The sequence below is a fragment of the Musa acuminata genome, chromosome BXJ2-4 (assembly GCF_036884655.1).
Source record: "Musa acuminata AAA Group cultivar baxijiao chromosome BXJ2-4, Cavendish_Baxijiao_AAA, whole genome shotgun sequence".
Lineage (NCBI taxonomy): Eukaryota > Viridiplantae > Streptophyta > Magnoliopsida > Zingiberales > Musaceae > Musa > Musa acuminata.
The window spans coordinates 27711282-27735915 of record NC_088341.1 but is presented as its reverse complement, the minus strand read 5'-3'; the positions used below and the strand labels follow the sequence as shown (position 1 = coordinate 27735915).

Sequence of the window (24634 nt, the reverse complement as noted above, 5' to 3'; positions counted from 1 at the left end):
CAAAAGACAGTAAGAATATCAAACTTACTACGTAGAGGACAAGAATTATGTAATACAGAAAAGAGAAGGGGGGAGGCGTAAAGGGTGAAAAGAGATAGCAAAGCTGGAGAAGTATTGCATGAATGGAATAGGTTTCACAACAGATGAAGTTTTATAAGATTGTGTATGTGTCTAAAATATTTATTTTCCATGAATCATCCTTCAGAGATTGGTTCTGTCCTTTACTATGATACTGGGAAATACTTTTTCTCTTCTTCTCCTGAGTTCCAAAAGATCCAAAAAAAACTGAGATGACACAGCCTCTCATTTTCTCTATCTATTTTTTTGGTTCTCCAATCACTCGAGACAATTAGGATCACATAAAGGTAGCATGTCATATTTAACTTTAACTGGCTGGTTGCCTTTTTCCATGCCTGCTTGCCAAAATGGCAATTGAAGCAAATTAGCCATATCAACAAGTCACTTCCTCTATCAGAATGTATATTTTCTGGGTCTGGATATGGGTTTACCGTATATGATATTTGTTGGTTTGAATTCTTTTTGAGGCTTGTCAATTAGATTAGTGTTTCAACTTATGTCCTAATGTCTGTTCAATTGCATGTGTGTTTTCAATATATATATATATATATATATATATATATATATATATATATATATATATATATATATATATATATATATATATATATATATATATATATATGCAAATGTATACATTTATTGTACTATGTAATAGGGTGATGCACATGGCACAAGGAACACCCATTTGTAATAAGTAATTCGGAGGAAAGGCATGATTTATGATTCACCTCATTTGTGGTAGAAAGCAGCAGTTTCAATTCTGTAGTTGGTTCGGCCTTAGCCCGGTTCAGCTCGACTCAGACGCAAGTTTGGTTAGATTAGTAAATCGAAAGAAGACAACAAGGAGAGAGAGAGAGATATGATGATCATAATGATGGCTGTTACCCATCATCGCACTCTTACACCATTATCACTGCCATGCCGATGTACATCTCCGTTGAAGGATGGAACAGCACCTCCCCCACACCACTGCTTTCTGCCTTTGCAACTGCTCCACTGTTATTGGCTCAGCTTGCCGCTGCTAGACCTCAGCAACCAGAAGGCCCCACCTTCTTCATGAGCTCAGGCAAGTACGGTCAATGGGTGCAGCTGGACATGCAATTATGACTGGAGGGCGAGAGCCTTGCACAGATACGTAGGCAGTGGTGGCAAGCATCAACCAAAGGGCCTGTGGTTCGTGTCAGGGAGCTCCATAAGAGATATAATGCTGGTGGTTGGATTGTCAGCAGAACACCAACAGGGGTACTGAAGGGATGTACAACTGTTGTAAAGGACTTGCAGCCGAGCAAGTCTGGACCTCGACTATGCCTGAACAAGGTCTGCAGGGCCATGAGTCAGATCACGTCCATCATCAGCTTAGTAGGAAGATTTTTTTCTATAAAACTTTTTAGGCCATTTCTAACTGAAACAGTAGTAATTCGTTTGATTTTATTAACCAGAACATAGAGAAACCATATAGATTGTAGAGCATCAAGTGGAGAGATAAATTCCATTATCTTCTTTCATTCAAATGGCATCTTCTGGATCCAATTTCAATTGTTCTAATATCGAGTTTAAAATTTCAAATTTATTCTTGGAAAAATATAAATATTTATGGTATTTATCTTCCTTGATAAAAAGAGAAATATTCAGGTGCTGAATACTAAAGAACCTAATCCACAAATTTCATATATAGATATCTGGAAAAAGATATTTATGATGGGTTTTAGTGCTAATGGCGCGACAGCCTATAGTTTAGTCTTGAACAGTTCACAAACCTATTTTTTTTAATTTAACCTTAATTCATATTAGGAGGGTATGTCGTGGCTGTGAAAATAGACATAAATAGGGTAGCAAGTAAGATCCTTGTAGCAGTAAAAAGGAGGAGAAAAAGATAGAAATCCAAAAAGAAAGAAAAGAAAGAAAACAAAGATAATGCAAAGAGACTATTCTCAATCATCCAACAGTATTTTCATCTCAGGATCAAATCTACAGTAGATTCTTACTGTGATTACTTGAAGAGAATTAGGGAAGATTTAAAATTTTGTGCACAGTGACATGATCCTCATATCCCAGTTATTCTCTTGTGATTGTTGCTAGGGTTTTGGGCAAGAAATTGAGATTTGTATATTCATTATTCTTATAATGGATTATCTCTAGTTTGCCCTGTGGTTTTTACCCTTCACATTGGAGGGGTTTTCCACGTATATCATGATATTTTATTTGATTGTGATTCCATTTAATTCTATTGCAGCCTGCTAGTATTTGTTCGTATACAAAAGTTTATTTCTCTTTATATCCCATCAACCGATATCAGGGGTTTTGGTGATTTAATTTTTGTATTTGAACATGGAGGCTAGTAGTGTTTCTCGTATGATTAGTTTGAATAAAAATAATTGGATGATATGAAAACTAAGAATGTAAGATATCTTGTATTACAAAGATTTGTATGGACCTTTGCAGGGGGATAGTGCAAAACCCACAACTATGACAAATGATGAGTGGAAGAGGTTAGATCGAAAAACAGTTAGGTTTATTTGACAATAGCTTGATGATAGTGTCTTTCATTATGTTTCTACTGAAATTTCTGCATATTCTCTTTGGAAAAAGTTGAAAAGTCTCTATGAAAGAAAAATAGGTGGCAACAAAGCTTTTTTGATCAGAAAACTTATGAACCTAAAATATAGAGAGGGTGCTTATATTGTTGAGTATTTGAATGAAATGTAGAGTATCACTATCGAGTTATCCTCTATGAAAATGTCTCTTGATGATGAGTTGCAAGCATTATTACTTCTTAATTCATTGCTAGAAAGTTGGGAGAGATTGGTGATTTCCCTCAGTAATTCTATGCCAGATGGTGTTGTCACCATGAGTCAAGTAACAAGCAGTTTATTATATAAGGAGTTTAGAAGAAAGAATTCAACAACATCTTAGAATGATTCATAAACATTTATCTCAGAGAACAGAGAAAAGTCAAAGTCTAGAAGCAGTTCACGTATGGGTAGAAGCAAGTCAAGATCAAGAAAATATATTGTTTGCTATAACTATGATGAGAAAGAACATTACAAGAATCAATGTAAGCAACCTAAGAAGAACAAGAAAAAGGGAAAAGAAGTAGAGTCTACAATCAAAATATAATACTACAGTTATAGTGCAGGGTGGTGATTATTTGATTTTGTCTCATTTTGATGATATTTTTTCTTATGTGTATCAGAATCTTGAGTGGGTAATTAACACAGGTGCTTCTTATCATGCTACACCACGGAGGAAGTTTTTTGCTATATACAGGTCTGGAAAAGTGTTGTCAAGATGGGCAATTATGACATGGCAGACATCATTGGCATGGATGATATCCATTTAAAGACCAACCTTGGCTGCAAGTTGGTGCTTAAGGATGTGAGACATGTGGTTGACTTGAGGCTGAATTTAATTTCAGTTAGAAGGCTAGATGATGAAGACTATGAAAGTAGATTTCACAGAAGGCAATAGAAGCTTAGTAAGGGTTCTCTTATTGTGGCTAGTAGAAAGAAATGTCACACCTTATACAGGTTGTAGGCCAAAGCTTGTGGTAAGCAATTAAATGCTATAGAGAAAGATTTCAGCATGGAGTTATGGCATAAGCGACTAGGACACATGAGCAAGAAGGGGCTGCAAGCTCTTTCCAAGAGAGAAGTATTGCCAAACCTTAGAGGTACACATCTGAACCTTTGTATTGATTGTTTGGCTAGTAAACAACATAGAGTTTCATTTGCTAATTTTGCTATGTCTAGAAAAATACATGTCTTAGATCGTGTTTATATAGATGTATGTGATCCTTTGAGGATAAAAACTCTTGGTGGATCTGTTGATGTTCCTGATATCAGTGGTGCACTTTATTTTGTCACTTTTATAGATGATTTTTCCAGAAAAGTTTGAGTCTATGCTTTGAAGACCAAAGATCAGGTTATTAATATCTTCAAAGAGTTTCATGCTAGAGTTGAAAGAGAGATAGAAAGATAATTGAAATACATAAGATCAAATAATGGTGGTGAGTACACAAGATTATTTAATGATTATTGCATGTCACATATTATCTAACATAAGATGACAGTTCCTGGTACACCTCAGCATAATGCTATTGCAGAGAGGATGAACCACACCATTATGGAAAAGATTAGATGTATGCTTTCACAAGCTAAGCTACCTAAAAGGTTTTGAGATGAGGCCTTGAGGACTATAGTTGATGTGAGTATGTACAGTCAGGAAAAGATATTTTCTACAAGCATTTGAGAGTGTTTGGTTGTCGTGCATTTGCATATGTTCTAGATAATGAGAGGTCCAAGCTGGATGGTAAGACTAAAGAATGTATTTTTCTTAGTTACTTATATAATCAGTTTGGTTATAGGCTTTGGGATCCAGAAAAACATAAAAATGTTTAGAAGCAGAGATGTGGTATTCTTTGATGATCAAACCTTTGAGGATTTGAAGAAGAAGACACCTGCCAAGACTTTCGTAGAAGGATTAGCCGATTGTGACCTAGTTACTCCTCCAGTATATCAGGGTGATGGGGGAGATGTGTAGGAAGATGGTGTAGAGCCTGATGTTGATCTATCTATAGGATATGTTGAGCAAGAAGAAGTTAAAGAGCAACTTCCTATAAAACCTCAGTTGAGAAGATCTTCTAGACAATGTCAACCTTCCAGAAGATACTCTACAGATGAGTATATGATGCTTACTGATGTAGGTGAACTAGAGAGTTACTAGGAAGTAGTTAAAAGTGAGCAGAAAGAGAAGTGGTTAGTTGCTATGTAGAAAGAGATGGATGCTATTCAGAAGAACCACACTTATAATTTGGTGTTACTACCAAATGGAATGAAGACCTTGAAGAATAAGTGGGTTTTCAGGTTGAAAGACTTTGGTCAAAAGAAAGGTATTGACTTTGAAGAGATTTTTTCTCCTGTTGTTAAAATGTCTTCTTTTCATGTTGCTTTTGGTATTGCTGTAGCCAGGACTTAGAGGTTGATCAATTAGATGTGAAGACAGCTTTCCTTCATGGTGATTTGGAGGAGGAAATTTATATGAAACAACCAGAAGGCTTCAAAGTCAAAGGTAAAGAGAACTTTGTTTGTAAGTTGAAGAAGAGCTTGTATGGGCTAAAGCAAGCTCCAAGACAGTGGTACAAAAAGTTTAATTCATTTATGACAGAAAATTGACACAAAAGAATGGCTTCAGATCATTATGTATACATCAAATGGTTTAGTGAGAATTTTATTATTCTCTTACTTTATGTTGATGACATGCTTATTCTTGGGAAAGATATGTCTACAATTGACAGGTTAAAGAAGGAACTGAGTGAGTCTTTTGCAATGAAGGACATAGGGCCAGCAAAGTAAATACTAGGTGTGTAGATTTCTCGTGATAGGAAAAATAAGAAGATTTTGTTGTCACAGGAGAAATACACCGAGAAGGTATTGGAAAGATTCAGTATGAGCAATGCAAAACTAATTGGTTATTTACTTACATATCACTCCAAGTTGTGCTCAGAACAGAGTCCGTCAAGTGATGAGGAGAAGGAGAAGATGCAAAAGGTTCCTTATGCTTCAGTAGTCGGAAGTTTAATAAATATAATGGTATGTACGAGACCAGACATTGCATATGCAACAGGTGTTACTAGCAGATTTCTTGCAAATTCAAGCAAAGAGCACTAGGTAGTAGTGAAGTAAATTTTTAGATATCTTAGAGTGAGCTCCAAGGTTTGTTTAAGCTTTAGAGGTGGATCACCTATGTTGACAGGTTACATAGATGCATATATGACAAGAGATATAGATACGAGGAAGTCCACATCAGGTTATGTACTTACTTTTGTAGGGGGAGCTATGTCATGGCAATTCAAATTGCAAAGGTGTATTGTTCTTTCCACCACAGAGGCAGAATATATTACTACTATAGAAGTTTGTAAATAAATGTTATGGATGAAAGAATTCTTACAAGAATTGAGGCTAAAATAGAAAAATTATGTGGTGCATTGTGACAGCCAGAGTGTCATCCATTTGTGTAAGAACCCAATGTTTCATTCCAAACCAAAGCATATAGATGTTAAATACCACTAGATTTGAAATGTACTTGAAGAGAAGTAGTTGCAGCTTCAGAAAATTCACACAGATGACAACGGAGCAGACATGTTGATAAAGACTTTACCAAAAGAAAGATAAGAGATATGTCGACAACTGGTCAGCATGGCTTCAGATTGAGGAGTCATGGGATAGTCTCCTTTATGAGTTGAAGGTGGAGGTTGTTGGGCTGACAGCCCATGGTTCAGCCCATAGTGGGTTTAAACAGCCCACAGCTCACCTCCTCTCTTAACCTGACCCTAATTTATATTAGGGAGATGTGTGGTGGCTACGAAAATAGGCATAAATAGGGCAACAACAAGGGTAGCAGGTGAGATCCTTGCAGCAGCAAAAAGGAGGAGAAAAAGACAGAAATCTAAGGAGAAAGAAAGGGAAGAAAATAAGGACAACGTAGAGAGACTGTTTTCAATCATTCAGTAGTGTTCTCATCTCAGGTTAGATTAAATCTATAGTAGATTCTTACTGTGATTACTTGAGGAGAATTATGGAGGATTTAGAATTTTGTGCATAGTGACATGATCTTTGTATCCCAGTTCTTCTCTTGTGATTGTTGCTAGGGTTTTGGAAAAGAGATTAAGATTTGTATATTCATTATTCTTTTAGTAGATTATCTCTAGTTTGCTCCATGGTTTTTACCCTTCACATTGGAGGGATTTTTCACGTATATCTTAGTGTTCTATTTGTTAGGATCGAGAGCACTAAGAGGGGGGGGGGGGTGAATTAGTGCAGCGGAAATCTTTTAGCGATTAAAAACAAAAGCTGCGTTCGTTCGATAAAAATCAGTTTTGAAGCAAAAGCCGACTCAAAGATAACTTATGACTAAGTGCAGTTTACGTCTAAACACAATTTGCGTTTAAATGCAGTTTGCGTCTAAACGTAGTTTTACGTCTAAACGCAGATTTACGTCTAAACGCAGATTTACGTCTAAATGCAGATTTACGTCCAAACTCAGTTTACGTCTAAAACGCAGTTTTACGTTTAAACGTAGTTTACGTCTAAACGCAGTTTTACGTCTAAAGGCAGATTTACGTCTAAACGCAGATTTACGTCTAAACGCAGATTTACGTCTAAACGCAGACTTACGTCTAAACTCAGTTTACGTTTAAAACGTCTAAATACAGTTTGAGCAGTTTTACGTCTAAACGTAATTTTACGTCTAGACGCAGTTTCAAAAGGATCTGAACTTTAGAAACTCATTCGTAAAAGCGCAGAAGACAGTTTTGCAGAATCAAGGCGTAAACGTAAACTGTAATGTAAATATCGTACGAAAACACTGGTTTACGTCTGAAAGCAGATTCGGACAGATCAGCACTTAGAAACTTGTTCGTGAAGGCGTAGAAGACAGTTTTGCAGAATCAAAACGTAAACGTAAACTGTAATGTACGAAAACATCGATTTACGTCTGAATGCAGATTCTGAAGGAACAGCACTTAGAACTTGTTCGTAAAAGCGCAGAAAGCAGTAGTTATGAAGGAGGTTTGCAGTAATGATAAAGTGCTCAAAATAAACGCAAACCAGAGATTTAGAGTGGTTCGGTCAGTCTTGACCTACTCCACTTTTGGCTTCCTCCACCGACGAGGTCACCGACGTCAACTAGAGGCCTTCCTTCAATAGGCGAAGGCCAACTGCCCTTTTATAGTTTCTCTCCTTTTGACAGGCTCAGGAGACAACCTTTACAGACCTTTCTCTCCTCACTTTACAACTCAAAAACTTGAAGAACAGAAGGAGGAGACTTAAAGGCTTAACAACACTTTTGAGCTCTTAGAATCACAGAAAAGATCAAGATTTCGGTGTAGGTCTGTATCTTTTCAGTGCTGAATGGGTGGGGTATTTATAGGCCCCAACCCAATTCAAATTTGGAGCTCAAAACGATCAAATCCCGGAATTCCGGGATCAGGCGGTTGCACCTCTTGACTGGAGAGGTTGCACTGCCTGGCAGAGCTCGAAGACTGAGCCCAGGCGGTGCCACCTCTTGACTGAGGCGGTTGCACCTCTCTGCCAGAGCTCGAAAACCGAGCTCAGGCGGTGCCACCTCTCTGTCAAGGAGGTTGCACCGCCCAATCTTGCTCGAAGACTGAGCTCAGGCGGTGCCACCTCCTGGCTGGGGAGGTTGCACCACCCAGTCTCGCTGGGAGGCTTAGCCTAGGCGGTGCCACCTCCTGGCCTAGGCGGTTGCACCTCCTGGTGCAATCAGGGTCCGAATGGTTAGTTCCATTCGGCCCAATTTCAGTCTTTCAGGGGCCCAATTGCCCCAAGATTAAGCCAATGGGATCACCTCCCATTTTCCAACTTAATCAATGTGCTAACTACGATTAAATCTAAGACAATTTCTGCAGCTTTGCTTCGGTGCGTCAATCGCTTCTTCCGGCGAGTTTCCGGCGAACTTCCGTCGATCATCCGATGAACCCTCGGTGATGCTCCTGCGGACTTCCGGCAAACTCCTGGACTTTGCGACGATCCACTTGGCAAGTTCCGACGAGCTTCGCTTGGCAAGCTTCTGGACTTCTCGGATCTGTTCTCGCAGAACCTCCGACGACCGTCCGAACTTCCGTCGAACTCTCGAACTTCCAATGTGATCATGAACTTGACTCCGGCGCAACTCCTGCTGCTTGTCTAACTTTCATCGTAGTTAATCCTGCACACTTATCTCAACACATAGATTAGACAACAAATGACAATTGACTTCATCATCAAAATCCGAGATTCAACAATCTCCCCCTTTTTGATGATGACAATCAATTGATAATGGAGTTATCCTTAACTCCCCCTGTCTATATGCCATAGTTGAGATAAGTCAACCTTGAATTCAATACCTAAGAATTCAAGTGACGTATTGATAAGTTAGATCAGTTAAACTTATCAATACTCCCATCATGATACTCATCATGATGTATCTCTTCAAGGATGATGTCAAGGCTTGACATACATCATCAAGTTTGTATGATTGTGTTTGTAACTATTCATCATATAGTTTGAACATTATCATATAAAGCTGTGAAGCACTATTACATGATGCACACATTTGAAATATTCTAGCAAGTTTTGTATTTTCTTCACATGATAAGATATCAACTCAAGGCATAATGCAAACTTTAGCACATGTTCATATATCTCTTGGTGATGCAAGGATGGCATAATCATAGCAGTGTTTATCAATTCATATATCTCCCCCTTTGTCATCAACAAAAAACATTATGATACCAGGAAAGTAATAATAGCAAGCTTATAGAGGAATTTTACATTGATTGCTTTAAATACTTCTTCCCCTTTTATAAAGATTTTGCAGGATGGAATACATACACATGAATCACTTCATCAAATTTATTTCAGAAACTTATTTTTCATGAAGGTGTATGAGAAAATCTGTTGAATAAGATGCATTCGGACAAGATTTTGTTACAGATTTTCACATATAATCATAGAAACATGGCAATCAAGTGATTTGATCATTCAACATAGTCCGAAAAATAATTTTAACAAATTTATCTATTCGGACACATCGACATTCTTAATTCAGAATGAAATCAAAGCACAAGGTTTTCAAAACTTTTAGTTTCAAAGCACAACATTCTTAATTTGGACACATCACATACCAAGCAATAATGATACCATAAAAATCTGAGATAACTTTTACCACAAGGCGCAAGATATATGTTTCCCACGATAGATGTTTACAGCCAGCACATCAGAAGTAACATAAGAAGTTTACAACAACAATAGGTGTTCAACAAGTTCATTGATGAGGTGGAAAATTAAAGTGCCTAAACAAGGAGTCAAATTGACTATGAATTTGCTGCAGCTCAGATAGGATTTGATCTTGTCGTTGTTCAATCCGTTCTTGTCTCTGTTCGAATCGATCCATTCGAATCCCAATTTCTTCGATGGATGTATGAGTTTGCTCAACTGGATGTATTTCCTCAAAGGGAAGGGTCGGAGGAGATTGGGTACCCCTAAATACTGGTGTTTCCGGTTCTGGTTCAGGTTGAGGGTGATCAGTCCTTCTAGGGATTCTAACCCAGTTATCGTTTCTATAGTAACATCTTAGTCGGTGAAGTAGATTTTTGTTTATTATGCTGAATCGATCTACTTTCATTACTTCTTCTTCTGGTGGTATTAGAATGTCGTAAGCTTTCATTATTCTTGTGATTATACCACCATATGGGAGCATCATATCTTTCTTAGATAATTCTAACATGTTTTGTTGGATAAGATAACCAAGACAGATGTCATGTCCCTTCATGATTAAGTACATAGTTCCTAATTCTAATTGACTTATTTCATCATGATGGTATTGTTTAGGAAGAATTATACTAGTCATGATATGATGAAGTATCTTAGTGTTCAAAGGCAATAGATGTTCACAACTTTTAGGAACCAATGCTATGTTAGGATTGGCAAAGATTGTTCCTAAGGCTTCAACATAGGATGTTCCAATACTTTCATCATCCCATGATCCTCTAAAGTAAAGTCCTATGCTTTTTATGGGAATGCCTATCATATCACAAATGAACCTATCAGTGATTGAGATGTGTTGTCCTAAAAGATAGGTGGACATCCTTTCTTCATCATCTATTTGTATGTTATTGTAAAATAATCTAACTAGCCTAGGATAGATGGGTTCGTTAATCTGCAAGATTGGAAGTAGATCTAGGTTTGCAAACCATTGGATAGTCTCTAAGTCTCTTAGTTCATTTAGATCTACGTATTTTCCCTTATTGATACATCTAAGTTCGAAAGAGGGAAATTTTTCAGCATGGTTTTTTGAATCGAAAAGAGTGAAATCAAACTCTTCTACTAAACTCCTCTTTCCCTTGTCCCTTGAGGATCTTCTAGATCCCATAACTACTGCTGTTTAGAGGGATGATGATGAGCAAGGGTAAATGAAGAACAACACAGAATTTAAGGGCTTCTTAGAGAGTACCTTTGTGAAATCTTCAAGAGAAGGAAGGATTCTTGATGTTTTGCTCCGAAATGGGAGGTATTTGGAAGGCTTAGAGGAGTGAAATGAGAATGGAGGAGACTTGGAAGAGTAGAGGAGGAAATGGGAGTGAGTTGGGGTCGGTTCCACTGCCGGCCCTAGCGTGGGTTTAAAAAAGCAGAGTTGCGGGCGGTTGCACCTCTGGCTGGAGCGGTGCAACCTCTGGCAACCCGTGGTAGCTGGAGGTGCCACCGCCAGCTGGAGAGGTGCCACCGCCTGCAGCCAATGAGCACCTAATGTGATTTGATCAGGGAGTCTTTGCCTTGAGGAGAGTTTTTTCATTTCAGAGCAATTAAGATTGGTCTTTTAACGTGCATATGTCATACGTATGTTGATAGTTTGTTTGGTATCCCTTTTAAGATCATGACATATTTAGTTTCTTCATGATACAAGAATTAATTCGTAGATGATAGTGTTGACGGGTTCGAAGATCAAGGGAATATGTGAATTTGGATATCATATGTTTCTAATAAGGTTGTATCCAAATCGTATTTGTGATTTCACAACTTCCACTTGTTACTTAAGCGTTGTGAGTTCCTTTTTGACTCTTGGTTTATGCCTATCGAGAGTCAAGGAGCAGAATATTATTTCTTGTTTCGGCCTAAAATTTTAATGTTTTTATAGGAAGGGATGATTTTTAGGAACCCATTTGCTTTTGGGTGCCTCACAAATAGATCTACATTTCTTATCATGTTGCATAGAATTTTTCATGGTTCCTTTAGGAACCCAAATCAATTTGTTTGGACTTATTTTCTTGAATGGACAACAATGTGTCTTGTGTCCAATTTTGTAACAAAAGTTGCATTTTGCTTGGTGTTGAACATGTAAGATGGAGCCTTTTATAAAAGTGGTTGGATTTAGGTGAGGACATCTCACAAATCCAATTCCACTTCTTTTTGGAACGTGATCCTTGTTTGCAAGGATCATGTTCAATGACTTGCTACCAACCTCGAATTTCTTCAAGGTGTCCTTGAGTAGCAGGTTTTCTTTTTGGAAAGTTTCTAAATCATGACATTTGATACATGAATGTAAACTATCATGATGTTCAACTTTTAACTTGTCAAACTCACAAGTAAGACTATCATGCACCTTTTTCAGCAATTTGTATTTTCTACTGATATTTTTGCATTCATCAAACAATTCATGGAAAGCATTTAATAATTCATCGAATGATAAATCTGCATCTATTGAATTTGTTACCTCATCTTCGATGGCCATTAAGGCGTAATGAGCAACTTGCTCGGTGTTGGACTCCTCTTCTTCGGATGCGCTTGAGTCATCCCATATTGCTTGAAGCGCCTTCTTCTTTGATGTTCTCCTTTTGACTTGGGGACAATCACTCTTGTAGTGTCCCAGCTTTTTGCATTCATAGCAGATTACTTGGTCCTTCTTGGGTTCAAGTTTATTTTTTGCATCATTCTTAAACTTGTTTCTTTTAAAGAACTTTTTAAACTTTCTTGTTAGAAGTGCCAAGTCATCATCACAGTCCTCATCACTTGAGTTTTCTCTCAAGTGGCATTCAGAAGTTTTGAGTGCCATATCCTTCCTGTTCTTTGGAAGGATGTCTTCTTGCTCTTCATGAGCTTTACAAGTCATTTCGTAGGTCATTAATGACCCGATTAGTTCTTCAAGAGGGAAATTTCGCAGATCTTTTGCCTCTTGAATAGCAGTGACTTTAGGATCCCAACTCTTAGGAAGGGATCTTAGTATCTTATTAACAAGCTCAAAATCCGAAAAGCTCTTTCCGAGTCCTTTTAGACCGTTGACAACATCCGTGAAACGGGTAAACATGTCGCCAATGGTTTCACTCGGTTTCATCCGAAAAAGTTCGAAAGAATGTAACAGAAAATTGATTTTTGACTCTTTTACTCTACTTGTGCCCTCATGGGTCACTTCGAGTGTGTGCCAAATATCAAATGCAGTTTCACAAGTTGAAACATGGTTAAACTCGTTTTTATCAAGTGCACAAAATAAGGCATTCATAGCCTTTGCATTAAGAGCGAAAGCCTTCTTCTCCAAATCATTCCAATCGATCATTGGAAGAGATAACTTCGAAAATCCGTTTTCGACAAGATTCCACAGTTCAAAATCCATAGAAATAAGAAAGATCCTCATTCGGGTCTTCCAGTAGGTGTAGTCCGTCCCACTGAACATGGGTGGACGCGTAATAGAATGCCCCTCTTGGTTTTCGGCGTATGCCATTTCTCTTTGGGTTTTAATCCGTTAGAGAGTTAACCTTGCTCTGATACCAATTGTTAGGATCGAGAGCACTAAGAGGGGGGGGGGGGGGGGGTGAATTAGTGCAGCGGAAATCTTTTAGCGATTAAAAACAAAAGCTGCGTTCGTTCGATAAAAATCAGTTTTGAAGCAAAAGCCGACTCAAAGATAACTTATGACTAAGTGCAGTTTACGTCTAAATGTAGTTTACGTCTAAACACAATTTGCGTTTAAATGCAGTTTGCGTCTAAACGCAGTTTTACGTCTAAACGCAGATTTACGTCTAAACGCAGATTTATGTCTAAACGCAGATTTATGTCCAAACTCAGTTTACGTCTAAAACGTAGTTTTACGTTTAAACGTAGTTTACGTCTAAACGCAGTTTTACGTCTAAAGGCAGATTTACGTCTAAACGCAGATTTACGTCTAAACGCAGATTTACGTCTAAACGCAGACTTACGTCTAAACTCAGTTTACGTTTAAAACGTCTAAATACAGTTTGAGCAGTTTTACGTCTAAACGCAATTTTACGTCTAGACGCAGTTTCAAAAGGATCTGAACTTTAGAAACTCGTTCGTAAAAGCGCAGAAGACAGTTTTGCAGAATCAAGGCGTAAACGTAAACTGCAATGTAAATATCGTACGAAAACACTGGTTTACATCTGAAAGCAGATTCGGACAGATCAGCACTTAGAAACTTGTTCGTGAAGGCGTAGAAGACAGTTTTGCAGAATCAAAACGTAAACGTAAACTGTAATGTACGAAAACATCGATTTACGTCTGAATGCAGATTCTGAAGGAACAGCACTTAGAACTTGTTCGTAAAAGCGCAGAAAGCAGTAGTTATGAAGGAGGTTTGCAGTAATGATAAAGTGCTCAAAATAAACGCAAACCAGAGATTTAGAGTGGTTCGGTCAGTCTTGACCTACTCCACTTTTGGCTTCCTCCACCGACGAGGTCACCGACGTCAACTAGAGGCCTTCCTTCAATAGGCGAAGGCCAACTGCCCTTTTATAGTTTCTCTCCTTTTGAAGGCTCAGGAGACAACCTTTACAGACCTTTCTCTCCTCACTTTACAACTCAAAAACTTGAAGAACAGAAGGAGGAGACTTAAAGGCTTAACAACACTTTTGAGCTCTTAGAATCACAGAAAAGATCAAGATTTCGGTATAGGTCTGTATCTTTTCAGTGCTGAATGGGTGGGGTATTTATAGGCCCCAACCCAATTCAAATTTGGAGCTCAAAACGATCAAATCCCGGAATTCCGGGATCAGGCGATTGCACCTCTTGACTGGAGAGGTTGCACCGCCTGGCAGAGCTCGAAGACTGAGCCCAGGCGGTGCCACCTCTTGACTGAGGCGGTTGCACCTCTCTGCCAGAGCTCGAAGACCGAGCTCAAGCGGTGCCACCTCTCTGTCAGGGAGGTTGCACCGCCCAATCTTGCTCGAAGACTGAGCTCAGGCGGTGCCACCTCCTGGCTGGGGAGGTTGCACCGCCCAGTCTCGCTGGGAGGCTTAGCCCAGGCGGTGCCACCTCCTGGCCTAGGCGGTTGCACCTCCTGGTGCAATCAGGGTCCGAATGATTAGTTCCATTCAGCCCAATTTCAGTCTTTCAGGGGCCCAATTGCCCCAAGATTAAGCCAATGGGATCACCTCCCATTTTCCAACTTAATCAACGTGCTAACTACGATTAAATCTAAGACAATTTCCGCAGCTTTGCTTCGGTGCGTCAATCGCTTCTTCCGGCGAGTTTCCGGCGAACTTCCGTCGATCATCCGATGAACCCTCGGTGATGCTCCTGCGGACTTCCGGCAAACTCCTGGACTTTGCGACGATCCACTTGGCAAGTTCCGACGAGCTTCGCTTGGCAAGCTTCTGGACTTCTCGGATCTGTTCTCGCAGAACCTCCGACGACCGTCCGAACTTCCGTCGAACTCTCGAACTTCCAATATGATCATGAACTTGACTCCGGCGCAACTCCTGCTGCTTGTCTAACTTTCATCGTAGTTAATCCTGCACACTTATCTCAACACATAGATTAGACAACAAATGACAATTGACTTCATCATCAAAATCCGAGATTCAACACTATTTGATTGTGATTTCATTTAATTCCACTGCGTGTTATGGCCTACTAGTATTTATTCATATACAAAAGTTTATTTCTCTTTATATCCCTATATTTTTATTTTTCAATGGACAAGTATAAAACTTTTCCTTTGTATTATATTTTTGGTCTAATTATTCCACTATTTGTTTTTAATTTATAATTGGTTCATCATGTATTCTGTATATGTTTTTGTGCTTGTTGCTTGGAGGCTTGTGATGGTATCAACTATTCAACTTATCTCCAATGCTTATTCAGATGGGAGGTTGGTCAAATATCCTAGATAAACTAATTTGTTATTTTATTTTCCCAAAGAAGCCAGGTGCTGTTACATAATTCTTGCACTCCTTAAATTTATTGTCACGGATGAATATCATTTACTCGCAATACTTTACGTACCATAGCTTATTTTCTATAGGCTATGATAGTGTGAAACATCAACCATTTGAGCACCTTAGAACCACTCAAGTGATATAGGGATAGATGGGTGTTTGGGGTAGCGTTGTGTTATGGACTTAGCTGTTTTTGCCTAAGTCGTGCGATACCCTTGTATGTCTGTCCGCAAAGGTCAGCTTCCCCGAAGCCTCCCATGGTCCCTTAGGGCCCACAAAAGAGAAAACGAGTTAGAGAAAACGCCTCACTCGGGATCCACAAGCAAACATTTTCGAAAATACTTCATATACAATGCAAATTATAAACAGACTTTACAAGCTCTGAACAGTTGCATAACAAAGGGTAAAAATGGTCCACTATAGACTGAAAATCTCTCACAAGTGTCGACATGATACAACCTTTATTTATTAGCCTAAAGTGGCTACCAAACCCAACTAGAATGGGACTATTAAGCCTTCGACCGTCCCTCTATATGCTGTGTAAAGCATGAACATACCAAAAGACACGGACATACATAAGCATTGCATCAAACATCCTGTTTAGAAGTTTATCCGTGACATTCTCCCCCACTTATTCCTTCGACGTCCTTGTCGAAGCCTTTGCCAACATTGCAACTGCTCGCCTTTGCTGAGTCTTCAATCTTCTACTCCAACTGCAATGCGCCTCTTGGCTCCCAACTGTTCTCCGCTGTTATTTTTGAGTAGTCGAACCGTCGATCCACCATGCTACTTCAACTCGCCAATGACTCTAACTCTAGTGTGGGGTTGGCTGAGTTGTGTTGATCCATGTTGGTTCCTGCGAATCCTCCAGATGAAGGAAAAAGACCATCCTTACTATGCGCCAGTCTCTCAAATGCCTCATGCTGCTTGAACTGGGTGGATACTTGTTGGAGCTTTAACGAGCATCGTCTCACAAACTTATGAAGTTTTGGGTCTTTTCTCCATAAAATTTCCCATTGACTCTTCTTTCACTTAGTTGTCACTTCCAAGTAGGTTCGCATCACTTCCGCCTTCAATTGGCATTTCGTTGGGAAATGAAGCAGACAATCTACTCTCAGTAGTGATCACCGTTGGTGAGGATTTGATAACTATTGTCTTCCATTATCAAGGGTCTTTGAACTTGTGTAGAGCTCCTTTATTGGATAGATAAGAGAATTGGGGTACTCAGTTTTGCCCATTCTCTTAAGAGTTGAGAAGGGAAAGGTTACTTGACTTCGCTCACCTCCTCGAGGTTGTACTCCATGCATCGAGCTGGTTATTGTCCTTCGTCTGCTCTTTGCTCACACTTCTAAAGCACTTGAAGTGTTTGTACTCCTTGTGTTGAGTTAGTTATTGTGATTCACCTTCTCAATGCTATCAAACTTTTGGAATACAGGAAGTTTTCACCCCAACTTGGAGTAAGTCTCTAGTAGTTTTGGTTGCCTTTGGGATTGTATCGTCTTCTCCATCAACTCGGTCGCATACTCTATTGAGTAGCAAAGGTACAACACCGCGTACTGCCTGCTTCGTTCATTAGTCGTACATTCTTGCATGACCCGAAGTCATTGACACCAGTCTTATAAAGTTTCATGGCCTCTACCCTTCAGCCTTGTCTCGGTACTTGGAGTTTGCCTCTACATGCTCCACCTCCTCGGCCCCTTTCATGACCAAGCGCTCTCCCTCCATGAGAGTAAGGGATCAATGACTTTCACGGAAGTCCTGCCTCTGCGGTACCATGGCGCTGCCATGCCTATGGCCCTATTATCCGTTGTCTCGCATCTGCATCCCTTTTCTTCACAATCAGTAGATATGTCTCTGTGGCACTCCTCCAAGTCCACCTCCATTCTAACTAATGCTTGATTTTGGGTAGCTAAGTCCCTTTGGACTCATCGTCGCTTCCTTACCCCTTTCAACCCCCTGCTTCAACACCTCTGTGTTCTCCAAGCAACTCCCTTTGGTCGATGGAAAGACAGACTGCAACTCCCATGCATGGCCTCTGCCATTATGTTGTAGGGTTTGCACCGATTCTGTTCTCCTTAGTTTCCTTGGTAGTAATGTTCGCTTACTTGACCTTGTCCTTTGACTTGTCGGGCTCCCTTAAGCGAATATGGGCTCTGGTGCAGTCCAACTCTCCAACTACTTCAATCATACCTTTGCATGATCAAGTCCCTCCCATGGGACTCACTGGTATTTGCATTCGAACTTTTCCCTTGGTGTAACATAGCCCCCATATGCTGATGACCAAGGCTTCCATCCGATGCAAAATTCAATGCACGTACGGAAGAACCGCCTCTACGGCACCATGGCCTTCACTCCTTGAATCCATAGTCCTTCTTACCGTCGTGTTGTTCACCGAAGTGGAGCTTCCAGTAGCTCCCGATCATACCTCTATATGATCTAGTCCCTCACGAGACTATGTCGTATGTATCGCATTGCCACGAACTATTCCACCACGATCCGTTGCACCATGTCGCCTCCTGGTGACATCTCTATTGCATTCTGATCCTTGTGGGATGAACTCGAATTGTGATCCCTCAATGTGTGGCCTCTGCCAATACATCACAGGGTCTCTTCCATCTTCGATTTTGTTCGCTCCTTTGGCAATTGACCTTCATCCACCCACTCTTGGGTCACACCTAGATGAAGCACCACTCTAGGACAGTCCGTCGCCTAGTAGCTCCCGAAGTCCACTGACTTCGCTGAAAATGGTGCACCATTGTCTAGATCCTAGGCCTTTGCCCCTACCAACACAATCTCTGCTGCACACCGCTTCCTGCCTAGCAACTTGACTAGCAACACTATGGCATATTCTTCAAGAGTACCCGCCTCCGCGTCCTCTTGCTCCGTTCCAAGGCCTTCTGAACCTAACTTTGCCTTCGCAAGTTGAGTCGCCTTAGTTCCTCCATCAAATGCTTCTCCGAGATAAGGTGCATGTGCCCAGAAGCTCCCTTCGTCTTTGGTACCATGCAAGATGTGTTCACTCTGTCAGAATGAAGGACCCATGGAACAACATAATCCTGCTCTTGCCTCTACAAGAATTTATGTCCTTGGCCTCTGTCCAAGGAAAGCACTGTGCCTCCGCTTCATATTCCATCTTCTATGCTGGCTCCGTTCATGCGGCTTGGGTACTTCACCAAGTTACACCTAAGTTGCTCCGCTCCTCTTTTTGCATTGAGTTGATGGTGGCCCTCACACCCACCATTCCACGAGTCAGCCCTCCCTTGAGTCCGATCTCCATATCGACTCCAAGTGTGCCTTCATTTATGTTGCTTTGGGTCGCTCCCCCACTTGATCTCGCAATGCATCCACCAATGCATTCTCTCAAGCGAGATTATGTGACGACTCCTCGCTGCTTGCTTGGTCTATTAAGCTTCGTGGAGTTGTTGTTTTTTGAGGTACTCCTCCTCAACATGTGCAGTCTGTTGCACATGATTCTTTCTCTGGAGAAACCGGGATCTATCCATCCTAGATAACTGTACCATTGGAGCAACATCTCTCTTCGTTTCGGAGACCACCATCCCCTTGGACTACTCCGATTTGCTGAACAAATTATACATTGTTCTGCCTCCTGCAAACGCACTTACTAGATTATGACTCCACGTCAATATAGCCCCCATTGCACCACTCAAGGCCTAGCAACATGTTGAACTCATTGCGCACTTCAACTACCTTTGGACGTATCCTTCAAATGTCGAAGAGAAAGTTTCAATGCTCCATGGCGTCGAGTTTCGGTCGCCTTGGGATGGCCGCGAACATTCCATCATCCGCATACAAGCCCATGCATGAGTACCAAATACTTCGAGTTAGCAATTCCCCTCACTTCTGTGAGCTTTGCACAACTCTTTCGGTCATTGAGCAACTCATTCCCCCTTGCATGGTCTCATCCTTTACCAAGCGCCTCGCTTGCCTTAAGTATCATCAAGTATAGTTGTCAACGTTGAGCTGTAGCTCAAACTCAACCATCCCAACCTTTGTGTGCTCCATATTTTTCCAAGCTTGCTTGTTCTCGTGGTGCCTCTTGTGCGAAGGGTTGGCCATTCCTCTAAATGCCAATCTCAGATGCCCGCTCCTCTGAGTGACTCTTTTTCCCTACATCTCCATGTATGTTTTCCCCCAAACGGTCGCGCGTGTGCTGACTACCCTTAACGCAGCCCCGCTAGGTCCCCCATGTTTGCATGCCAAGTGTTTCTATGAGTGCTTGTCCCGCTCTGATACCATTTGTCACGGACTTAGCTGGATTTGTTTAAGTCGTGTGGCACCCTTACATGTCCGTCCGTAAAGGTCAGCCTCCCCGAAGCCTCCCATGGTCTCTTAGGTCTCACAAAAGAGAAAACGGGTTAGAGAAAATACCTCACTCGGGATCCACAAGTAAACATTTCCGAAAACACTTTATAGACAATGCAAATTAACAACAGACTTTACAAGCTCTGAACAGTGGCACAACAAAGGGTAAAAATGGTCTATTACAGATTGAAAATCTCTCACAAGTGTCGACATGACACAACCTTTATTTACAAGCCTAAAGCGGCCACCAAACCCAACTAGAATGGGACTATTAAGCCTTCGACCGTCCCTCTACATGTTGTGCAAAGCATGAACATACCAAAAGATACGGACATACATAAGCATTGCATCAAACATCATGTTTAAAAGTTTGTCTGTGATAGTTGGGCGTTAATTGGATTTATATGTTTACACGTAAAACCTATAGAGATTTGCCAATATACTTAATACTCGACAAGTAGTCATTTGTGGACTTGTAAATATTTATTTACCTTCTAAAACCCTTATTTTCTCCTTCTTCTCTTTTCTTTTTTACAGATGCTGAATTACTTGTAAAGCTATCATCTTTCCTAGATGTTGGAACTTATTCATCACTCGTTTTCGGAACTAATCAATTTGTTCTTTTATAAGTCTTTTGAGGCCTAAGCGAGGTTGCAACTTGGCTAACCATTTATGGATGGATTATACAAGGGTGCTTCATGACTTAGATAATTCTAGCTAAGTCCATAAAATTATGGTATTAGAGTGAAAAAATAATTTGAGCAAAGAGCGAAAGTTTGCAAACTCACTATAGCGAAGCACCATGGTGAATCGAGCAAGACAAGGTATGCTATAAAGACAAATTCACTTCAAGCTGTTGAAACCACTGAAGAGGAGCACTATAGTGAAAATAACAAATAAGAAATTGGCTATCCTCTATAGCAGAGGAAGTGCAATCTAGAGTGCCAACTAGAAAGAGAAACCATTAGGAGAGGCTTACAACTATGAAAACCTACTTTGATATTCTCGAAGCAAGTCTAGAGGAATTATATTAGGGCTAACGAAGGTTTCTTGGCATAGAGAATTCGTAAAAGGAGGTGAAATCTCGAATCAACAAGTCGAGTCATGAGTAGATCGATTAACAAAAGATACTAAAGACTTTATACAGCACCTACATGATGTTGTGGCGAAACTCATGTCCTAGATTATGTTGTCACATGGGATTTTAATGTGAGAGGGAATAATACCCACATTGCTTTGTCACAAGAATTGAGAGCACTTGAGTCATATTGCTACAGGGGTGTTGGGATGCGAAGGGGCTTGAGAATTTTTTATTTAACATGGAATAGTACTTTCAAGCTATAATGCCCGATTATGAAGAAATTAAAGTTTTGATAGCAACTATATATCTGAATGAGGATGTAAAACTTTGGTGACAAACACAATGGAAAGAGATCCAATGAGATCAATGTCAAGTGGACACATAAGAGGACTCGAAGCAAGAGTTAATTACTTAGTTTCTATCCAAGAACATTGAGTTCATTATAAGAAGAAAATTGAGACAATCCACCAAAGCACTTCCATTCAAGACTACATAAAGTAGTTTTTAGTATTGATGTTGGATATACAAGACATGTCTGAGAAGGATAAGTTATTCAATTTCATCCATGGCCTAAAGTCATAGGTACAATAGGAATTGCATCAACGGAATATCATTGATTTAGTTGGAACAATCATAGTTACAGAAAATCTCACTGACTTTATTTTTTCGAAAGACTTGGGGAAGAAGAAGCAATATTCAAATAATCACCCATCTAAGTATTCACGAGGGAAGGAGTCGTAATCGAGCGACAAAAAAAGAGTTTCCACAAAGGGCTGAGTTCAAAAGACAGGATCCCAAACCATGGCAAATGCTTCTTATGTGGAGAATCACACATGGTGAGGGATTGCTGACAAAAATAAGTACTCAAAACAATGACAACATTAATCCATCACCCTAGATCGAATAAAGACAAGGTCGTCACCCTTAGTTCGAATAGTTCAGAATCCAATAACGACGATAAGAAGTCGCAAGGACTATAGATAAGAGCAATGCATTTATTAAACTTATTGCGAGGTCAAGTGGGAGAGAACATGAAGATGAAGTAATAGAAAGTAGGGAGCAGTGAGTTAATATATGGGAACATTAAGCTAAATGACTAAACAACCCATGCGATAGTGGACACTAGCACTACCTATAATTTCAAAGCTGACTAAGAAGCAAGGCGAATTGGGATGAACCTAGATCAAAGTCAAAGTCGGATGAAGACTGTGAATTCAAAGGCTAAGCAGATCTCCGGGTTAGTAAAGGTGGTCCCTATCAAAATTGGGATATAGAGCAGTAGCACAAACATGATGGCGATGTTGTTGGACAACTTTCAGGTGATGTCGGAATGAAGTTCATGCTCATGATGAAGATAGTGCCAATTCCATTCCTAAACTCTCTATGCTTAATGGGAGGTGATGACTACTACATGGTTTTAGTTTCTCGAAGAGGAACCAAGAACTCACAATAAATATTGGTTGGATTTTAGTATGGCTAAAATTAGTGTGCTGTAATGCCCAATAGAATTTGGATGAATTTTAGCATGGCTATAGGTGAGAAGGTTTCGTCATAATAAACACCTTGCTTTTGATGATACCCCTTAGCCACTAGCCTTGCTTTATAGGTCTCTAGTTTTCTCTCTACTCTGATCTTCTTATTGAAGATTCACTTGCAACCGATGGATACAATACCTTCGGGTGCATCAACTAGGTTCCAAACTTTGTTGGAGTACATAGAATCCATCTCAGAATTTATGACTTCTTGCCACTTCCCGGAGTCTATACTCATAATAGCCTCCTCGTAGGTCTGAGGATCAATATCCTCAACATCCTCTCCTCTAATATGTCCCACATATCTCTCAGGAGGATATGATACTCTATCAGACCTGCATAAAGTTGAAACTTGTGTATTAGGTACCTGAACAAACTCGGGCTGTGAAATGGTGCTTGAGCTAGGTTCTCTAACCTCGCTTAACTCTATCGCACTCCTATTATCTTTACTAAGAATGTGTTCATTCTTAAGGAACACCGCTCTCTTAGCTACAAAGACATTTTGGTCCTCAACATAATAGAAATAATATCCATAAGTTTCCTTGGGGTATCCCATGAACTTGCATCGCTTCGTCCTCGATTCTAACTTATCATGGTTGTGTCTTTTTAATGTAGGCAAGGCAGCCCCAAATCTTAACAATCTTAAGATCGAGCTTCTTTCTTTCTCCTATCTTATATGGTGTAGACACTATCGACTTAGTTGGAACTTTATTTAGAAGGTAAGCTGTGGTCTCTAGGGCATATCCCCAAAATAAGATGGGTAGGTCGGCAAAGCTCATCATGGATTGCAGCATATCTAACAGTGTACGATTCCTCCTTTCAAATACACTATTAAGTGTTAGGATCAAGAGCACTAAGAGGGGGGGGTGAATTAGTGCAGCGGAAATTTTTCAGCGATTAAAACAAAAGCTGCGTTCGTTCGATAAAAACCGATTTACGTCTAAACGTAGATTTAGAAAGTTCTGAACTTAGAAACTTATTCGTAAGATCGCAGAAGGCAGTAAACAGTTCTGATTGAAATCAAAACGTAAACATAAACTGAAATATGATGATCGTACGAGAAAAGTCGATTTACGTCTAAACGCAGATTCAGAAAATTCTGAACTTAGAAACTCGTTCGTAAAATCGCAGAAGGCAGTAAACAGTTATGATTGAAATCAAAACGTAAACATAAACTGAAATATGATGATCGTACGAGAAAAGCCGATTTACGTCTAAACGCAGATTCGGAAAATTCTGAACTTAGAAACTCGTTCGTAAAATCACAGAAGGCAGTAAGCTATTGAGAAGTTTGCAGTTAAGGTAAAATGCTCAAAGGAAATGCAAACCGAGATTTAGAGTGGTTCGGTCAATCTTGACCTACTCCACTTTTGGCTTCCTCCACCGACGAGGTCACCGACGTCAACTAGAGGCTTTCCTTCAATAGGCGAAGGCCAACCACCCTTTTACAGATTCACTCCTTTTGACGGGCTTAGGAGACAACCCTTACAGAAGTTTTCTCTCCTCTCTTTACAACTCAAACTTTGAAGAACAGAAGGAGGAGATCTTTTGGTCTTTACAACAGTTTTGAGCTCTAAGAATCACAGAAAGATATCAAGATTTCGAGTGTAAGTTCTTCCTTTCAGTGCTGAATGGGTGGGGTATTTATAGGCCCCAACCTAGTTCAAATTTGGAGCTCAAAACTGTCAATTCCCGGAATTCCGGGATCAGGTGGTTGCACCTCCTGACTGGGCGGTTGCACCGCCTGGCAGAGCTCGAAGACTGAGCCTCTGGGCGGTGCCACCTCTGTCAGGGGCGGTTGCACCTCTCTACCAGAGCTCAAAGATTGAGCTCAGGCGGTTGCACCACCTGACTGGGGCGGTTGCACCGCCTGGTAGAGCTTGAAACTTGAGCTCA

General features: G+C 40.2%; 1 pseudogene; it reads left to right on the top strand.

Annotated features, from left to right (window-relative positions):
- LOC135608729 (threonine dehydratase 1 biosynthetic, chloroplastic-like) overlaps positions 1-24634 on the top strand; it is a 71895-nt pseudogene that overhangs the window by 14476 nt on the left and 32785 nt on the right.